We start from the raw sequence: 22,163 nt of genomic DNA, 5'->3' as shown, positions 1-22,163 counted from the left end.
CGATCTATAGATTTATCAAGTTAATAATCTACTAGTAGAAAGACAAGAAGCCTCTCTTATCTTTGCAAACAGCAGACACTTCTTTCAGAGTAAAATAAGAAGATGTAGTAATATGTGTTAATATCATCATTATGTTCCAACTTCACATGGATGCACATATTTCATGCCTGATAAATGAAAGAAAATGTCTAAAACTAGAGCCGTTTTTTCATTTCAGAACAAATAGAACGTAAGCTATGCACTTGAGTATCGTGCATGCCACCGTAAACACGATCTTAAACTGCAGCAAGTTTATTCTCTAACTCTAAGGATGTAGAGAGTAGAAAGACTAGAAGTCTCTTACCTTGTCAAGAGCCAATACTTCGGCAGAGAAGCAGCCACAATGGCAAGTATGCCCAAGCCCAGAGAAAAAGGGCATACATATATGCAGATGCGCACCATACCAGCTGAGACTTGTGGTTCTTGTTCTTGCAGTGCCATCATAACGGAATTTGTAGCAGCAAACAATCAACAAAATTGAGAGAGGCACATAATGGAATTCTAATATACCGAATTTGTAGCAGTAAGCAAGAACTCAACAAAATTCAGAGAGGCACATAACAGTATTCTAATATACTGACAAATTACGACAGGCATGTAACTAGTTTCTGCAACTAAATTTGTAGCAGTAAGCAAGCAAACACTCAAACAAATTTCAGACACACATGTAGCAAACTTCTACAACTGTATTTTAAGCAGCAAGCAAGTAAGCAAATCAGTTGGTGAGCAATGCAATGTCTATCCCATTCGGAAGTCAGAAGCAGAGAAGGTATGTTGTCTGACAACAGTAGCAGCACTGAACAAAATAAATTCTGATGACAGGCATGTAACCAATTCTGATGACTTCTGCAACCAATTTCTGATGACAGCGCCGAGGGAGTGGCCCGTGAAGGTGAGCGTGTAGTTGGGGTACCGGTCGAGGAGGTCCCGGAGCAGGTCGCACTCCTTGTCGAGCACCCAGCCGGCGGCCCGGAGGAGGCCGTTGTGGACGTAGCCGCCGTCGAAGCGGCGCTTGCCGAGGAGCAGCGCGTACTCGGACTCGAGGCTGAGGTTGAGGCCCCGGAGCGGTCGAGGTCGAGTAGAGCAGGTAGGGCGTGACCCGACCCCCGATGTCGGCGTAGGTTCAGCGGTGCACGACGTTGGAGGGGTCGAGGAGCGGGGCGGCAAGGTCGGGCTCGTAGTTGCCCATGACGAGGCGACACATCCGATGGACGGCCGCGAAGTCGTCGGCGGCGGCATGGCCCTAGGTGGCGCTGTCGTGGTAGCCGGTGTGGACGCACCGCTTCCACGCCCATCGCGCGCACCCCAGGCAGTAGATACACTCCAGCAGCGGCAGCGACATGCGTGGAGATTCCGTCGAGCAGGCGGCGTGCGGATGTGGCAGATCCCGATGAACCTAGGGGTGGCGGCCGAAACCCTAGCCATAGGTGAGATACAGAGAGATCATGGGGGAGAAGGGGGCTCTCTCTTTTTTTCCAATTCCAATTATTCTAAGAGAGGTGAATGAGAGACGTCAGATCGGTAAGACGTGGACGGCTCAAATTGGCTACAAGGGGTGATCCTTGGGAAGAGTTTTCTGCGTCCTGATTGGTTCGATATTTAATATGTAGATAGACAAATGCATACCAAGTTTGTTTATGCACATTTCCTCTTAAAATAAAAAAATCATCATGCACATGTACGTGAACGGCAAGCACATATTGATTTTGGGAAAGGATATTTATGTGTAGCATACGACCTCTGGAACCTTTTTCGATGCAAACGTACCTCGTAGTACTGCAGATTCATGTGTCACTAGGAAACCAGTCTACATGTCTTTATCACAGGAAGGATAGGTGGGTGAGAGACGTTGGATACGTCTCGCGTGCATGGCTCAGATGGTCTGCAGTGGTGTGATCCGAGGGAGAGGGATTCTCGGTCCTCATTTGTTAGAGAAATATGATATCTAAATAATTTCTAAGTGCTAAAAATAGAAGGGGTTTGTGAAACATGTACCAAAAATATTTTCCCAATCGACATCACTAAATGTTTTACTCAAGAATACCACATTTAATGGACGATAACCAACTTATTGAATTTTGATATTTAAATCTATTTTTGCCATTTAAACGGTTTTCTACCAAATCAGAAGGAAATCAGATGGAATCGGAAGGAAATCGGTCAAACAACTTTGCACAAGGGTGCATCTTGGAATGGCAAACAATGTTGCTAAAGGGACTTTTTGTTTTATTTGGACGTAAAATTCATTTTCCATTTGTGGCCTTGTCGACACCTATACAAGACATGTAGGCAAAATTGTTGAGTTTTATGCCCAGTCATCTCTATTTAAACCTATGACCTTCTTAATTTTCTCATGGAGTGTTGGGGAACGTCGCATGGGAATTTTTTTTTCCTACGGGCATGAAGACCTATCACGGTGATGTCCATCTACGAGAGGGGATTTCCGATCTACGTACCCTTGTAGATTGCACAACAGAAGCGTTAATAAACGCGGTTGATGTAGTGGAAAGTCCTCACGTCCCTTGATCCACCCTGCGAACCGTCCCACGAACCGTTCCGCGATCCGTCCCACGATCCGCTCCGATCTAGTGCCGAACGGACGGCACCTCCGCGTTCAGCACACGTACAACTCGATGACGATCTCGACCTTCTTGATCCAACAAGAGAGACGGAGAGGTAGATGAGTTATCCGACAGCGTGACGGTGCTCCGGAGGTTGGTGGTGATCTTATCTCAGCAGGGCTCCGCCCGAGCTCCGCCCGAGCTCCGCAGAAACGCGATCTAGAGGAAAACCCGTGGAGGTATGTGGTCGGGCTGCCGTGGCAAAGTTGTCTCAAATCAGCCCTAAAACCTCCATATATATAGGTGGGAGGGAAGGGGCCTTGCCTTGGGGCTCAAGGATTGGAAGGTGGAGTCCTTCTCCACTTTCCCACTTCCCCTTTTTTTCTTTGATTTTTCTTTCTCCTGCGCATAGGGCTTCTTGGGCTGCCCCACCAGCCCACTAAGGGCTGCTGTGGCACCCCTAAGGCCTATGGGCTTCCCCCCAGTGAACATCCGGAACCCATTCGTCATTCCCGGTACATTCCCGGTAACTCCGAAAACTTTCCGGTAATCAAATGAGGTCATCCTATATATCAATCGTCGTCTCCGGACCATTCCGGAAACCCTCGTGACGTCCGTGATCTCATCCGGGACTCCGAACAACATTCGGTAACCAACCATATAACTCAAATATGCATAAAACAACGTCGAATCTTAAGTGTGCAGACCCTGCGGGTTCGAGAACCATGTAGACATGACCCGAGGGACTCCTCGGTAAATATCCAATAGCGGGACCTGGATGCCCATATTGGATCCTGCATATACTACGAAGATCTTATCATTTGAACCTCAGTGCCAAGGATACATATAATCCCGTATGTCATTCCCTTTGTCCTTCGGTATGTTACTTGCCCGAGATTCGATCGTCAGTATCCGCATACCTATTTCAATCTCGTTTACCGGCAAGTCTCTTTACTCGTTCCGTAATACAAGATCCCATGACTTACACTAAGTCGCATTGCTTGCAAGGCTTGTGTGTGATGTTGTATTACCGAGTAGGCCCCGAGATACCTCTCCGTCACACGGAGTGACAAATCCCAGTCTTGATCCATACTAACTCAACGGACACCTTCGGAGATACCTGTAGAGCATCTTTATAGTCACCTAGTTATGTTGTGACGTTTGATACACACAAAGCATTCCTCCGGTGTTAGTGAGTTATATGATCTCATGGCCATAGGAATAAATACTTGACACGCAGAAAACAGTAGCAACAAAATGACACGATCAACATGCTACGTCTATTAGTTTGGGTCTAGTCCATCACATGATTCTCCTAATGATGTGATCCCGTTATCAAGTGACAACACTTGCCTATGGTCAGGAAACCTTGACCATCTTTGATCAACGAGCTAGTCAACTAGAGGCTTACTAGGGACAATGTTTTGTCTATGTATCCACACAAGTATTGTGTTTCCAATCAATACAATTATAGCATGGATAATAAAGGATTATCATGAACAAAGAAATATAATAATAACTAATTTGTTATTGCCTCTAGGGCATATTTATAACAGTCTCCCACTTGCACTAGAGTCAATAATCTAGTTCACATCACCATGTGATTTCAACGAATCCAACACCCATATAGTTCTGGGGTCTGATCACGTCTTGCTCGTGAGAGAGGTTTTAGTCAACGATTCTGAAACTTTCAGATCCGTGTGTTCTTTACAAATCTTTATGTCATCTTATAGATGCTGCTACGACGTGCTATTCGGAAATACTCCAAATATCTACTCTACTATAAGAATCCGTTTCACTACTCATAGTTATTCGGATTAGTGTCAAATCTTGCATCGACGTAACCCTTTACAACGAACTCTTTAACCACCTCCATAATCGAGAAAAATTCCTTAGTTCATTTAGTTACTAAGGATAACTTTGACCGCTTTTTAGTAATTCAATCCTGGATCACTCTCGGTACCTCTTAACAGACTTGCTGCAAGGCACACATCAGGTGCGATACTCAACTAGGCATACTTTAGAGTCTACGACTAAGGCATAGAAGACGACCTTCGTCTATTCTCTTTATTCCGCCGTGGTCGGGTTTTGAGTCTTACTCAAATTCACACCTTACAACACAGTCAAGAACTCCTTCTTTGCTAATCTATTTTGAACTCCTTCAAAAACTTGTCAAGGCATGCATCTTTTTTAAACTTCTATTAAGCGTTTCGATCTATCTCCATAGATCTTAATGCTCAACGTTCAAGTAGCTCAATCCAGGTATTCCTTTGAAAAACTCCTTTCAAACAACCTTGTATGCTTTACAGAAATTCTACATTACTTCTGATCAACAATATGTCAACCACATATACTTATCAGAAATTCTATAGTGCTCCCACTCACTTCTATGGAAATACAAGTTTCTCATAAACCTTGTACAAACCTAAAATCTTTGATCATCTTATCAAAGTGTATATTCCAACTCCGAGATTCTTGCACCAGTCCATTGAAGGATCGCTGGAGCTTGCATACTTGTTAGTATCCTGAGGATCGACAAAACATTCTGACTGTATCACATAAAATCTTTCCTCAAGGAAACCGTCGAGGAAACAATGTTTTGACTTCCTATGTGCAATATTTCACAAATAATGCAGCAATTACTAACATAATTCCAACAGACTTTTAGCATCGCTACGAGTGAGAAAGTCACATCATAGTCAACTCTTTGATCTTGTCGAAAACATCTTTGCGACAAGTCAAGCTTTTCTTAATAGTGACTTATCACCATCATCGTATGTCTTCCTTATAAAGATCCATCTTTACTTAATAGTCTTACTACCATCAAGTAATTCCTTCAAAGTCTATACTTTCTTTTATACATGGATACTCTCTCGGATTTTATGGCCGCCAGCCATTTGTCCGAATCCGGGCCCACCATTGCTTCTCCATAACTCGTAGGTTCATTGTTGTTCGACAACATGACCTCCAAGACAGGGTTACCATACCACTCTGTAGTAGTACGTGACCTTGTCGACCTATGAGGTGTGTAGTAACTTGATGTGATGCTTAATGATCATTATCATCAGCTTTCCACTTCAATTGGTGTAGGCGCCATAGGAACAACTTCCTGCGCCCAGCTACACACTAGTTGAAGTGATGGTTCAATAAGCTCATCAAGTTCTATCACCCTCCCACTCAATTCTTTCGAGAGAAACCTTTCCTCGAGAAAGGACCCGTTTCTAGAAACAAACACTTTGCTTCCGGATCTGAGCTAGGAGATGTACCCAACTGTTTTGGATATCCTATGAAGATGCATTTATCCGCTTTGGTTCGAGCTTATCAGACTGAAACTTTTTCACATAAGTGTCGCAGCCCCAAACTTTCAAGAAACGACAGCTTAGATTTCTCTAAACCTCAGTCTATACTATGTCATCTCAACAGAATTACGCGGTGCCCTATTTAAAGTGAACGCGGTTGTCTCTAATGCATAACCCATAAATGATTGCGGTAATTCGATAAGAGACAACATAGTATGCACAATATCAAATAGGTTGCGGCTATGACACCATCACACCATGGTGTTCTTGGTGGCATGAATTGTGAAACAACTTCCAAATTGTCTTAACTGTGTACCAAAACTCGCAACTCAGATATTCATCTCTATGATCATATCATAGACAGTTTATCCTCTTGTTACGACGAACTTCACTTTGAAACAGAATTGAACCTTTTCAATATTTCAGACTTGTGATTCATCAAGTAAATACTCTTGTATCTACTCAAATCGTCATTGAAGTAAGAACATAATGATATCCACTGCGTGCCTCAGCACCCATTGGACTGCATACATCAAAATGTATTACTTCCAACAAGTTACTATCTTGTCTCATCTCAATGAAAACAAGGCCTTGCTAATGTGGTATGATTTGCATGTCACAAGTGATTCAAAATCAAGTGAGTATAAAGATCCAACAGTATAGAGCGTCTTCATGCAATTAATACCAACACGACTCAAGCGGCAGTGCCACAAGTAAGTGGTACTATCATCATTACCTTGTATCTTTTGGCACCAATATCATGAAAATGTGTAACACTACGATCGAGACTCAATAAACCATTGAAGGTGATTATTCAAGCAAATAGAGTAACCATTATTCTCTTTAAATGAATAATCGTATTCCAATAAACACGATCCAATCATGTTCATGCTTAACGCAAGCACCACATAACAATTATTTAGGTTTAACACCAATCCCGATGGTAGAGGGAGCGTGCGAGGTTTGATCATATCAACCTTGGAAACACTTCCAACATGTATCGTCACCTCGCCTTTATCTAGTCTCCGTTTATTCCGTAGCTTTTATTTCATGTTAATAATCACTTAGCAACCGAACCGGTATCCAATACCCTCGCGCTACTAGGATTACTAGTAAAGTACACATGTATATCAAATATACTTCTTTCAACTTTGCCAACCTTCTTATCTACCACGCATCTAGGGTAGCTCCGCCTCAGTGACCGTTCCCCTCATAACAGAATCACTTAGTCTTGGGTTTGGGTTAATCTTGGGTATCTTCATTAGTGCAGCAACTGTTTTGCTGTTTCACGAAGTATCCCTTCTAGCCCTTGCCTTTCTTGAAACTTAGTGGTTTTACTAACCATCAACTATTGATGCTCCTTCTTGATTTCTACTTTTGCAGTGTCAAAACATCACGAATCGCTCAAGGATCATTGTATCTATCCTTGATATGTTATAGTTCATCACGAAGCTCTCACAGCTTGGTGGCAGTGACTTTGGAGAACCATCACTATCTTATCTGGAAGATTAACTCCCACTTGATTCAAGCGATTGTCGTACTCAGACAATCTGAGCACACCCTCAATGATTGAGTGTTTCTCCTTTACTTTGTGGACAAAGAATCTTGTCGGAGGTTTCATACCTCTTAACAAGGGCACAAGCATCAAATCACAATTTCATCCCTTTAGAACATCTCTTATGTTCCGCGACGTTTCAAAACATCTTCGGCGCCTTGCTTCTAAGCTATTAAGTATTTTGCACTGAACTATCGCGTAGTCATCAGAAACGTGTATGTCGGATGTTCACAACATCCACAGACGACGCTCGAGGTGCAGCACACCGAGTGGTGCATTAAGGACATAAGCCTTCTACGTAGCAATGAGGACAATCCTCAGTTTTATGGACTAAGTCCGCAAAGTTTGCTACTATGAACTTTCAACTAAATTTTCTCTAGGAACATATAAAAACAGTAGAGCTATAACTTAAGCTTCATCGTAATTCGCAAAGACCATTAGACTATGTTCATGACAATTAGTTCAATTAATCATATTACTTAAGAACTCCCACTCAAAAAGTACATCTCGCCAGTCATTTGAGTGGTACATGATCCAAATCCACTATCTCAAGTCCGATCATCACGTGAGTCGAGAATAGTTTCAGTGGCAAGCATCTCTATGCTAATCATATCAACTATATGATTCATGCTCGACCTTTCGGTCTCATGTGTTCCGAGGCCATGTCTGCACATGCTAGGCTCGTCAAGTTTAACCCGAGTGTTCCGCATGTGCAACTGTTTTGCACCCGTTGTATGTGAACGTTGAGTCTATCACACCCGATCATCACGTGGTGTCTCGAAACGATGAACTGTCGCAACGGTGCACAGTCCCGAAGAACACAATTTTGTCTTGAAATTTTAGTGAGAGATCACCTCATAGTGCTACCATCGTTCTAAGCAAGATAAGGTGCATAAAGGATTAACATCACATGCAATTCATAAGTGACATGATATTGCCATCATCATGTGCTTCTTGATCTCCATCACCAAAGCACCGGCACGATCTTCTTGTCACCGGCGTCACACCATGATCTCCATCATCATGATCTCCATCAATGTTTCGTCATTGGGGTTGTCGTGCTACTCATGCTATTACTACTAAAGCTACATCCTAGCAATATAGTAAACGCATCTGCAAGCACAAACATTAGTTTGAAGACAACCCTATGGCTCCTGCCGGTTGTCGTACCATCGACGTGCAAGTCGATATTAACTATTACAACATGATCATATCATACATCCCATATATTACATCACATCGTTGGCCATATCACATCACAAGCATACCCTGCAAAAACAAGTTAGACGTCCTCTAATTGTTGTTGCATGTTTTACGTGGTGACCATGGGTATCTAGTAGGATCGCATCTTACTTACGTAAACACCACAATGGAGATATATGAATTGCTATTTAACCTCATCCAAGGACCTCCTCGGTCAAATCCAATTCAACTAAAGTTGGAGAAACCGACACTCGCCAGTCATCTTTGAGCAACGGAGTTGCTCGTAGCGATGAAACCAGTCTCTCGTAAGCGTACGAGTAATGTCGATCTGAGCTGCTTCGATCCAACAATACCGCGGAATCAAGAAAAGACTAAGGAGGGCAGCAAATCGCACATCACCGCCCACAAAATTTTTGTGTTCTACTCGAGATAACAGCTACGCACGAACCTAGCTCATGATGCCACTGTTGGGGAACGTCGCATGGGAAACAAAAAATTTCCTATGCGCACGAAGACCTATCATGGTGATGTACATCTACGAGAGGGGATTTCCGATCTACGTACCCTTGTAGATCGCACAGCAGAAGCGTTAATAAACGCGGTTGATGTAGTGGAACGTCCTCACGTCCCTCGATCCGCCCCGTGAACCGTCCCACGAACCGTCCCGCGATCCGTCCCATGATTCGCTCTGACCTAGTGTCAAACGGACAATACCTCCGCGTTCAGCACACGTATAGCTCGATGACGATCTCGGCCTTCTTGATCCACCAAGAGAGACGGAGAGGTAGATGAGTTCTCCGGCAGCATGATGACGCTCCAGAGGTTGGTGGTGATCTTATCTCAGCAGGGCTCCGCCCGAGGTCCTCAGAAACGCGATCTAGAGGACAAACCGTGGAGGTATGTGGTCGGGCTGCCGTGGCAAAGTTGTCTCAAATCAGCCATAAAATCTCCCTATATATAGGTGGGAGGGGAGGGGCCTTGCCTTGGGGCTCAAGGAGACCCAAGGGGTTCGGCCGAAGCAAGGGGGAGAGTCCTCCCCTTCCAATCCTAGTCCAACTAGGATTGGAAGGTGGAGTCCTTCTCCAGTTTCCCACTTCCCCTTTTTTTCTTTTCACTTTGATTTTTCTTTCTCCCACACATAGGGCTTCTTGGGATGTCCCACCAGCCCACTAAGGGCTGGTGTGGCACCCCTAAGGCCTATGGGCTTCCCCCGGGGTGGGTTGCCCCCCGGTGAACATCCGGAACCCATTCGTCATTCTCGGTACATTCCCGGTAACTCCGAAAACCTTCCGGTAATCAAATAAGGTCATCCTATACATCAATCTTCGTCTCCGGACCATTCCGGAAACCCTCGTGACGTCCGTGATCTCATCCGGGACTCCGAACAACATTCGGTAACCAACCATATAACTCAAATATGCATAAAACAACGTCGAACCTTAAGTGTGCAGACCCTGCGGGTTCGAGAACTATGTAGACATGACTGGAGGGACTCCTCGGTAAATATCCAATAGTGGGACCTAGATGTCCATATTGGATCCTACATATTCTACGAAGATCTTATCGTTTGAACCTCAGTGCCAAGGATTCATATAATCCCGTATGTCATTCCCTTTGTCCTTCGGTATGTTACTTGCCTGAGATTCGATCGTCAGTATCCGCATACCTATTTCAATCTCGTTTACCGACAAGTCTCTTTAGTCATTCTGTAATACAAGATCCCGTGACTTACACTAAGTCACGTTGCTTGCAAGGCTTGTGTGTGATGTTGTATTACCGAGTAGGCCCCGAGATACCTCTCCGTCACACGGAGTAACAAATCCCAGTCTTGATCCATACTAACTCAAAGGACACCTTCGGAGATACCTGTAGAGCATCTTTATAGTCACCCAGTTACGTTGTGATGTTTTACACACACAAAGCATTCCTCCGGTGTCAGTGAGTTATATGATCTCATGGTCATAGGAATAAATACTTGACACGCAGAAAATAGTAGCAACAAAATGAAACGATCAACATGCTACGTCTATTAGTTTGGGTCTAGTCCATCACATGATTCTCCTAATGATGTGATCCCGTTATCAAGTGACAACACTTGCCTATGGTCAGGAAACCTTGACCATCTTTGATCAACGAGCTAGTTAACTAAAGGCTTACTAGGGACAATGTTTTGTCTATGTATCCACACAGGTATTGTGTTTCCAATCAATACAATTATATCATGGATAATAAACGATTATCATGAAGAAAGAAATATAATAATAACTAATTTTATTATTGCCTCTAGGGCATATTTCCAACATGGAGGACCTACAATGCGGGCATAAATAGAGCTACACATGCCAGGGACCATTTTGGGCAATGGGATTATGACCTTCTTGATAGAGATGGTCAAAATTTTCTACGGTTTGGACCGTCTTAGACACATCATGACCTTTTGTAAATTTTAGTCATAGATCTATTACCAATAAAACCGTCGTCATTATTTTTTGTCATAAACGAGCTTATTTCTTGTAGTGACTCTCTTACTCTTTTATCATTTTTGTTTCATGCATCAGCTGGCCATGATAAGTGTTCTCTCTGTCTGCGCAACGTTCATGTCAATAGGGAAGATAAAATAAAGTCATTTGATTAACTGAAAATCAATCATGTAGACATATTCAGTATATATGTTCGTTAAAAAGTTAAATTTATAATTGATCTATAGCCAACTACCTGTAGGCAAACTGAGAGATAGCGCAAAAGGAATCAACAAATAATTCATGTACTGAAATTTACCTGTAGATAAAGGGTTATAAATTCACTTGTCCAAAAAGAATTTATTCAATTTGAAGCACTGCTTTGGATTGGGCTGACTGCATGTGGAGCGCACAAAAAGACCCATGGAAGCCAAACTGAAACAATGTAACTTCTATTATGTGATTTGTAGTAACTAAAATTAGATAAATAAATTCCCCACAAGAAAAAGTAAATAGTCAAGAAATAAAACCAACTGCATGTTTTTATAAAGCATTGCAACCCTCTTTCATTCAACATTCCTAATAAACGGGTGTTGCAACGCGCGCCATTCATGATCTAGTCTCTACTACTAAGGGGGAGTTGGTAGCCAGCGTTAACCGGGTTTATTCGTCTCTCTTTCCATCATCACTTTTTTTCGACTATCCGTCCACCTCGTCTGGGTTGTTTTTCCATCTCCCGCCACACATAACAACGAAACAACCAGCGAGGCCCCCCTCAATAGATCTCGACACCCCCAGCCCCAGAGACGAGCCACTGCCCTCGAGATCCGACACATTCCACCGCCTCCAGGTTGCCTCCATGACACACTGTCTTCTCTGCCTCCAGCGCTGGCCAGGGTCCCCATGGATGGACACGTTGTGTCGCTGCTCCTTGGGGGCAGTCCCCCTCGCTTCTCTAGATTGCGCATCGGCTTGTGACCCCTTAGGGACCCCACCAGTGTCGGAGGCGTCCACGGTGGTGTGGGCTAGGAACCGAGTGGCAGGGCACATCACGGGTTCTGGTTGAGAGATCGGCCATAAGGGTCGTCATGCACGTCAATCATTTTTTGGCTGGGAAGAGATCATGCATGGGGCATCGGTAGTGAGCAACACATCAATACAATGATGCAACATTGTATTAATTAGGGAAGTGCAAAATGATGATTCCATATAGAATACGAACGGTATATAGCATACATCATACGATTGGAAACAGTAGAATGTTCCTGCAACCCAATCAAGATAACAATAATCCTATAAATATTTGGCAACTTTAGATGGTAGTGGAGTTGGAAAAAAATAGGGGATAGAAAATTGTTCGTAAAGTATGTGCCACTAATCAATTTTATTGCTACCTAAACCACCATTGAGCATTCTAGCTCACGGAATCAATTTGGTAAGAGTAGCCATCAACAACTATATTCAAGGTTTGAGTTACTAAATTCAGTTGATTGAAATAGGTCGAATTTGGTTCCTGAATAAAAGTCATATCTGAAGTTCGGCATCTTCCAGCTTCCTAGACCAAACACTTTTTTGAGGTTACAATAGTATCCGCCTCAAAAAATATCTTCCATAATCTAGGCTAGAATAGTCACTTGTTACCAGGCAACACGAATCAACACTCGAGATTTGCGGAAGGCAAGATTTGGATTATTGTTGTTTATAGTATATCCTAAATTTATTTGATGAATATTTGTCTTCCAAATAAACTTGGATTGGGGGGGGGGCAAAAATAGTTGGTGGAGGAATAAGAAATAGAAGACTAATCACGATATCGACGATGTTGCTTGATGTTGCTTGATATGCATATAAGGATATAAATTACTTGACCCATTTGTTCACTACTCAGTTTTTAACATTTGGAATTCTAAGATGCCAGGGAACACCCAGGGAGCATCTTTTCTTGGAGTCTAGGTAGTTCAGTGGTGGTCATCTGAGATGTCAGGTTAGCATAAGCTGGCCCTTGTTCTTTTTGTTTGAACCAGATTTGTTGGTTCCGAATTTTGCATGCATGTGTTGCGTTGTATTGATGTTGGTCTTGTTCTATTAAAGTGACAGCTGAAGAGGTATCCAAATTTTTCGTACCAAATAAAGGAGAACTTAGGAAGACGACTTCCATCTTGGCATGGATGATGTTGGTTCGATGGTGGCCTCTGATATATCAGGTTGGTTCGAAATGTTTTGTTTCTTGTTGGGGTAAAATATTTTCTGATTCTTCATTAGATTCCTATGTTCTTACAAGGTGTGTGTCCAGTTATGTTGGGTTTACTGTGATTCGGGTGCGGCTACACAGTGGTCGCGGGCCGTGCTTGTTACATGCATGCTAGGTAATCTTGACTCCCGTGCAATGATGCTGGAACCACCTTCGCAGGGTACAACCAATGTGGCCATGCTTGATGTCAGAATCACCACGATGATTATAGTGAACACACTGAGAGTAGAACAATAGTCGCGGTATATGATTGATGACCCACAAGTATAGGGGATCAATCGTAGTCCTTTCGATAAGTAAGAGTGTCGAACCCAACGAGGAGCACAAGGATCTGACAAGTGGTTTTCAGCAAGGTAAAATCTGCAGGCACTGAAATTGTCTGTAACAAGTGATTGTGTACTGAGATGATTCGTAGCGAGCAACAAGTAACAAAAGTAGAAACGATGCAGAAAAGTTGCCGAATACCTTTTGTAGCAAGGGACAAGCCTGGACAAAGTCTTATAGGAGGAAAAACGCTCCCGAGGACACACGGCAATTTCTGTCATGCTAGTTTCATCATGTTCATATGATTCGCGTTCGTTACTTTGATAGTTTGATATGTGGGTGGACCGGCGCTTGGGTACTGCCCTTACTTGGACAAGCATCCCACTAATGATTAACCCCTCTCTCAAGCATCCGCAACTAAGAAAGAAGAATTAAGACAAAGTCTAACCATAGCATTAAACTAGTGGATCCAAATCAGCCCCTTACGAAGCAACGCATAAACTATGGTTTAAGATTCTGTCACTCTAGCAACCCATCATCTACTTACTACTTCCCAATGCCTTCCTCTAGGCCCAAATAAAGGTGAAGTGTTATGTAGTCGACGTTCACATAAAACCAATAGAGAAAAAACAACATACAACACATCAAATTACCGAACGAATACCAAATTCACATGACTACTATTAGCATGACTTATCCCATGTCCTCAGGAACAAAAGTAACTACTCACAAAGCATAATCATAATCATGATCAGAGAGGTAATGAGTAGCATCAAGGATCTGAACATAAACTCTTCCACCAAATAATCCAACTAGCATCAACTACAAAGAGTAATCAACACTACTAGCAACCTTACAAGTACCAATCGGAGCCGCGAGACGGAGATTGGTTACAAGTGATGAACTAGGGTTTGGAGATGAGATGGTGCTTATGAAGATGTTGATGGTGACGAGTCCCCTCCGATGAGAGGAGTGTTGGTGATGACGATTGCGACGATTTCCCCCTCCGGAAGGGAAGTTTCCCCGGCAAGATCGTCCTGCCGGAGTTCTAGATTGGTTCTGCTCAAGTTCCGCCTCGTGGCGGCGGCGAAACCACGAAAAAGATCCTCCCTTATTTTTCCTAGACGAATCCCTCATATAGCAAAAGAGGGGGGCAAGTGGGCCAGCAGGGTGCCCACAAGCCCCCATGGCGCGACCTGGGGGGTGGCCGTGCCGTGCAGGCTTGTGGCCACCCCCTGGCGCCCCTCTGGCGCTTCTTCGGTCTAGTATTTTTGATAAATCAGGAAAACAATCCTTGTTGAGTTTTACGGCGTTTGGAGTTGCGCAGAATATGTATCTCAACTTTGCTCCACTTTCAGGCCAGAATTCCAATTGCCGGCATTCTCCCTCTTCATGTAAACGTTGCAAAATAAGAGAGAAAAGACATAAGAATAGTACCGTGAAGTGAAATAACAGCCAAAGAAGCGATAAATATCAACATGAAAACATGATGCAAAATGGATGTATCAATGATCAGGCCTCCACTATCGTCCTGTGAACTTGGGATCACGTGCATCTGCAAGAGCAAGAGCATGAGAGCCTAAGAGGGTAGTACAACGTTACGAAGAAGTTGATTTTTATCCATGGAATTTATCTGATGTGAAGATGATTCCACATAAAAGGTGAAAGGATCAAGATGGACCTAGAGGGGGGGTGAATAAGTACAATTACAAATTTTTATTGTTTCTTAGCAATTTTAGGCAATAATGCGGAATATGAAGGTGAGCCTAACAATTACAAAGATACTAGTCGTGCTACGCATACTAAGCAAGAAAATAATTAATTAAAGAGTTAAGCACAAGTAATACAAGTAAGATAAGAAATATCATAAATACAAATAACCACAAGTAGAGCGTTAGGGTAGGGATAATCGCAACTCCGAGAGACGAGGATGTATGCCGATGTTCAATTCCTTGGAGGGAAGCTGCGTTGCTGTTTAGAGAGGTGGATGTTACCACGAAACAATGAAACAACTAACGAGGCTCCCCTCGATAGATCTCAGGACCCCTAGCCCATAAGACGAGCTGCCGCCATCGAGATCCGAGACCTTCCGTTGCCTCCACACCAACGCCACAAAGGCGCACCCTATTCTCTCTTTGAGACAACACCACGAAGGCGATTCACAACCACTAGTGGTAGACCTTCGTGTGGTCTCCAAACCCTCGCAAACTTTCCGGGGGTAATCACCATGAACGATTCCTCGTCGGAGTATTCCTACCGCCTAGGAGTCTCGAACCTCCAAGAGTAACAAGATGCACCATGAAAACAAGGGGGAATCAACTTTTGCTTTGGTGAATGTGTAGATCAGGCACTCCTCTTCACTACTCAAAAAATCAAGAGATTTTGTTGGCTAAGGAGGGAGAAATCCAAAAAATAGAGGTCTAAAATGGTGGAGAGATAGAAATGGAGTTGCTACCTGTGTGTGGGAAGAAGAATGCTATTTATAGGTGGGGAAGAAATCCAGCCGTTGGGGGCCACATTTCTACCAACCCCGGAAGTTCCGGGTGGACCGGAGGTTCTGGTCCCCGGAAGTTCCGGTCAGGTTTCGGCATAAATAGAAGGTTGCACCGGTAGGAGTCCCTCGGAAGTAGTCACGATGGGGACAGATGATCCGGAGCCAGGAAGTTCCCGCCGCCGAGAAATTCCCGCCATGGTTTGGAAAGGTTCCGTACAAAACACAAACATTTCAGAGGCTCGCAATTTCTCTAGTTGGCCCGGAAGCTCCCCGGACCTTCCGGTCCCCAGAAGTTCTGGCTGTCCCAAAAGATCTAGCCTAGACAGAGGGATTGCACTGTTAATTTTGACAGATCTAAGAAATGGTTTTCCTAAACTTCTTTTTACGAATATTTGATTCCCAGATAATTTTCATAATCCATCCCCTCTTAATAGTGCAGTTCCCCTAACGTCTCAAGAAACAAAGAAAAACTTTCATGCACTCCGTATTTTTCCTTTTTGCAAGTAGAAGGGAAATAACCATCCATGCTTCTCTTTACTTTTGTTGGAGTTGTTTACACTAGAGCACGTGGTTAAAATACAAATGATATTGTCATAGATGTCAAAAATAATTAAGGGCAATGATGCAATTTCAACATCCCCCTTTTTGACATAGATGAGAATAATGCTTGAGAGAGTGGACACAGAAAGTATGTATGTTATAGAGCAGTTTTGATGAAAGGAAATAACTCCCTCACAACTTATGCCTTATTTTATATTTGTATTTGAATGTTAAAGCCACAATTGGAAGTAGCTCCCCCTCACACTGTGCTACCAATATAAGCAGGACATAGCAACATGAAATGATTTACTAACCATGATTTTTGTGTCTGACGACACATATATGGGAATATCACTCACAATATGAGATACGAATATGAAAGATGCCTTGGAGCACATGTAACCCATAAAGTGCACATACATGGATAGATAGTTTTAAACAAAAACACAACGGTAAGGTTCAAATAGTAGCAAATAAAGCAAAAGGTAGCAAGTAAAGCAAAGATAGCAAATAAAGCAATGATAGGAAATAAGAGCATAGGGAAATGGTAATAATGACCCATATCAAGCAATCCAACATCTCCCCCTTTTTCATCAAAATGGCAAAAAGGAAGAAGATGAAGGATGCACTACTGCAGCCTCTAGTTGTGGGAATCAGATGAGCCGTCGGAGGACATGTCAGAGGACACTGGGCCGTGAGGGCGATGAGAAGTGGCTTCATCTCCAGATTTGACATCAAACCGAGCGAACTTGGACTGGTATTGATCAAACAGAGTCACATCAGACTCAGAACCATGAGCAAGGGTCATGCCAGATGCACGCATCCCATACTTAAGGGCCTTCATACCCTCCTTCCTAGACTTGTGCTTGTCCCACTGCTTCTTGTGCATATCTTCCTGCAGATAGAAGATGGCCTTTAGAAGCCGCCAGAGTTTGTTGATCTTACTTGACCCGGAGTCACTAGGTTCCCCACGACGATAAGCGTGAGAGTGAGAGTGAGGTTCAAAGTATTGTGAATCTGCAATACGAAGATCCTCTTCCTCATCATCATCACCCTCATTAATGTTGGCCTTGCCCTTTCTGACCAACAAGTTAATGCTGGCGTGAGCAGTCAGATGCCGGCAAGCAAGTGCATTAGGAACACACTCATCAATCAAGGCAGTGATGCATGGAGCATAAATCGGTATCTTGCGGTTCATCACCACACTGTACATTTCATTCCATATGAAATCCATAACATCAACAGGACCAGAGTTGTGACAAGTGAAATCAAAAAGGTTGATGAGATGACCACAAATCTTGTTTCGGTCACCAACCTTGACAACAAGCACTTCGCGAAAAATCATGTGCATGATATGGTAGAAGGGGAGAAGACCACCAACAGAGCCGACCTGTCCACTAGCCACGTACAAGGCAGCCAAGTGATGAACCTGAAAGACCCCTTTGTCATGGATCTTGTACCCTCGATCAATAGTAGTGTCAGTAAACTCATATCCAACGAGACGAGCCAGCACAGAGAACGGGGCAGATACCTTCTCATCACCATACATCAATGTCAATGTGTGCTGTGAATCAATCCCAAAGTGCACTATGGCATAAAACTGAGCCACGAGAGGTGGGGACACCTCATGCTGAAAGTGCATGAGAGGATGAAGGTTGAGCTTGACACACATATTCTAACCCCCCCGCAAAATATACAGTGTTGGTGGGGGTCTTCTCAAAATGAGCGACGTTGATACTCTTCTGAATGACAAACTTGTTGATGAACTGATTGAATATTTCATCATAGGTCCGTTGTTGAAATAAGTTCCAGAACTTGGAGTTTGCCACATGTTCACGCTCCTCGTTAAAGGAATTGATCCGGCGCTTAGCAACCCACTCTGATGTTGGCAACTCTTTCATGGAGATGGTATAGGACGAGGAGGATGAGCGTGAACTGGCTTGCCCCTTATGGAACTGTCCCTTTTGTAAATGGTCTTCCATTTCTTTGATTGAGAAGGTGTAGGATAAGGTGAATCATGATCTTCGGACTCAGCATCAGGCTCATGATAGCATTCAAACATGTTCTCAGGACCTAACACAACAACCTTTGTCTTCTTGACCCTTTTTCTGGATTTTCGTTCATACACCCTGGATGGTCGAGGACCTGAGACAAATCCACCTGCTGAAGGGAGGTGGTAGAAATAGCGAGGGGATAGAGTAAGTGCACAAGCTTCAAAGAGAATACAAAATAAATTCCATTGCAGGAGGAAAATGCCAGAAATCTGCTTAGCCGAGAAGTTCCGGGTGGGCCGGAAGTTTCAGCCTACGTGGAAGTTCCGGAGCACCAGTCAGCTCCCAAGGGTCCTTCTAGATCGAAGGTGAGGACGACATAATTCATGCAATGGATAGGAATGAAGGTGTTTATCCTCAACCCGTAAGCAAGTCCAGAATCCCTAGGGTCGAATCCAGAGGGAAGGCACAGAAAAAAGCTTGGGTTACCTTGATCCATGGAAATGGTGAAGAGCAAGCGAGAGGCCCTTCGAGTCCGCTAGAAGGAGGGAGCTTGCGGGAGCCGGCGACACGCCCGGAAGCCGTCGATGGGAGAGGGGTTGCCGTAGGAAGAGGAGAGGACGATAGCGGTAGAGGGGAGGCAAATGGGGAGTAGCCCCTTTGGTAACCCCTGCATGCATCTAATTGCCCCTAACCGCGATGCCCGGAAGTTCCGGCCAAGGCGGAAGTTCCGGCAGCCGTAAGGCCCGGCAAGCCCAGAAAGTTTGGGTTAACTAGAGAGAATATATACTCTCTAAAAATCCAATAACTGGAGGGGGTGAGGCCGAGAGCTACCAAGACTACCACAAACCCAACAACATTCTTAAGTGGATGGAAGAAGCTTGTGACTACACTCATAATGAGAGAGGCTTATGTAGGGTCTGATCTAGGGTCATATATATTGATTACACTTAGAATGGAGAAAAGAGAAAACATATTAGTGAGAAACAACCACAAATATCAGTGTAGAGAATGAATTTTTTTTCCAAAACTCTCGGAGAGAAAGAGAGGGCGGTGGATGGGTCCACCATGTTTGAGCATATGTGACTTGGTACCGTGAAGCTTTTATCCCTGAGTCGAACATCACAACTGCATCATTTAAAGCACTAGGTCACACAAGTGAGACACAGTAACTTTGAGTGTGTTTGGTTTATTTATGCATCATATAGGGTGAGATATCTCATGAATTGAGTGTCTCCCCCTAAACACATGCCTACATCGAGACTCAACATGACATAACTGTTGGAAATATGCCATAGAGGCAATAATAAATTAGTTATTATTATATTTCCTTGTTCATGATAATCGTTTATTATCCATGCTAGAATTGTATTGACTGGAAACTCAAATACATGTGTGGATACATAGACAACACACTGTCCCTAGTGCGCCTCTAGTTGACTAGCTCGTTGATCAAAGATGGTCAAGGTTTCCTGGCCGTAGACAGGTGTTGTCACTTGATAATGAGATCTCATCATTAGGAGAATAATGTGATGGAAAAGACCCAAACTATAAATGTAGCATATGACCGTGTCAGTTTATTGCTACTGTTTTCTGCATGTCAATGTATGTGTTCCTATGACCATGAGATCATGCAACTCCCGGACACCAAAGGAATACCTTGTGTGTATCAAACATCGCAATGTTATTCGGTGACTATGAAGGTGCTCTACACGTATCTCCGAGGGTGTCTATTGGGTTGGCGTGGATCAAGACCGGGATTTGTCGCTTCGTGTGACGGAGAGGTATCTCGGGGCCCACTTGGTAATACAACATCACAAAAAGCTTTGCAAGCAATGTGACTAAGGAGTTAGTAATGGGATCTTGTATTATGGAATGAGTAAAGAGACTTGCTGGTAACAAGATTGAACTAGGTATAGAGATACCGACGATCAAATCTCGGGCAAGTAACATTCTGAAGGACAAAGGGAACAACATACATGATTATCTGAATCCTTGACACAGAGATTCAACCGATAGAGATATTCATAGAATATGTAGGAGCCAATATGGACATTCAAGTCCCGCTATTGGTTATTGACCGAAGAGTGTCTCACGTCAAGTCTGCATAGTTCTCGAACCCGCACGGTCTGCACACTTAAGGTTCGCTAATATTTCGGTATAGTTGAGTTATAGGTGTTGTTGACCCAAGGTTATTCGGTGTCCTGGATGAGATTCTGGATGTCACGAGGAGCTCTAGAATAGTCTGGACGTAAAGATTGATATATAGCAAGTCCTGTTTTGGTCACGGAAAGGTTTCGGGCTCATCGGTGGTGTACCGGGAGTGCCGGGACAGTACCGGGGGACCACCGGGAGGGGCCTGACCACCCAAAGGCTTGATGGGCCGTGAGAGGAGGTAGACCAGCCCCTAGTGGGCTGTACAAAGCCTCCCTTAATGGCCCATGCGGCTGGAGTTGAGGAATAAGGTAAAAAGCCAAAAGGTGGAAAGGGTTTCTAAATTAGGAAAGGGTCCTAATAGGATTCCACCTCCCTTGTGGGAGGTGGATTCCTCCCGTGTTGGTTCGGCTAACCCCTTCTCCTTGGAGTAGGAGGCAAGTCTGCCTCCTCTCCTCTCCTCCTATATATTCTAGAGGTTTTGAGGGTTTTGACACACAGAAAATAGCCACGAGTTCCCTCTACTTCTCTCTAGATCTGTTTTTCCTCCAGTCTAGTTCGAAAGTGCTTAGGCGAAGCCCTGCTGGATTAGTTCACCACCACCACCACCATGCTGCCATGATGTAGAACTCATCTACCTCTCCACCCCTCTTGCTGGATCAAGAATGCGGGGATCGTCATCTAGCTGTACGTGTGCTGAACGTGGAGGTGTCGTCCGTTAGACACTAGATCGGGATGGATCGTCATGGGATCGGGGGACGGATCGTGATGAGATCGCGGGATGGGCTGCGATTCGGATCACGAAGATGGTCCACCACATCAAATATGTTATATACGCTTCCTGTTAGCGATCTACAAGGGTATGTGGATTCACTCTCCCCTCTCGTAGATAATCATCACCATGGATAGGTATTGCGTGTGCGTAGGAATTTTTTGTTTCCCATGCAACATTTCCCAACAATAATTGTATGCATGAGTGCAAGATTTGACATAATGTTGTCAAGTTCTAAGATACCAAGTTCACTTCTGAGTTGACAGAACCTACGCTCATCCAGTGGCTTGGTGAAAATATCAGCAAGTTGCATATCCGTGTCAACATGAGCAATTCCAATATCACCCTTTTGCACATGGTATCTTAAGAAGTCATACCGAATGTCAATGTGCTTGGTACGAGAGTGATCACTAGGTTTTTAGCAATCTTGATGGCACTTTCATTGTCGCATAGTAGAGACACATGTCTGTTAGTTATACCATAGTCCTCCAGAGTTTGCCTCATCCATAACAATTGTGTTGCACAACTTGCAATATATTCCGCTTCAGCAATGGAGAGGGAGACACAATTTTTCTTATTCG

At 43.8% G+C, this 22,163-nt stretch overlaps 1 pseudogene; it reads right to left on the bottom strand.

Moving 5' to 3' along the window:
• Nucleotides 1-777: 777 nt before the first annotated feature.
• LOC123396448 lies at nt 778-1,381 on the bottom strand (annotated as a pseudogene).
• Nucleotides 1,382-22,163: the final 20,782 nt, after the last annotated feature.

The sequence above is a fragment of the Hordeum vulgare genome, chromosome 5H (assembly GCF_904849725.1).
Source record: "Hordeum vulgare subsp. vulgare chromosome 5H, MorexV3_pseudomolecules_assembly, whole genome shotgun sequence".
In the NCBI taxonomy this organism is placed as follows: domain Eukaryota; kingdom Viridiplantae; phylum Streptophyta; class Magnoliopsida; order Poales; family Poaceae; genus Hordeum; species Hordeum vulgare.
Note: the sequence above shows the minus strand (reverse complement) of the source record. Positions and strands in the feature narration are given on the sequence as shown.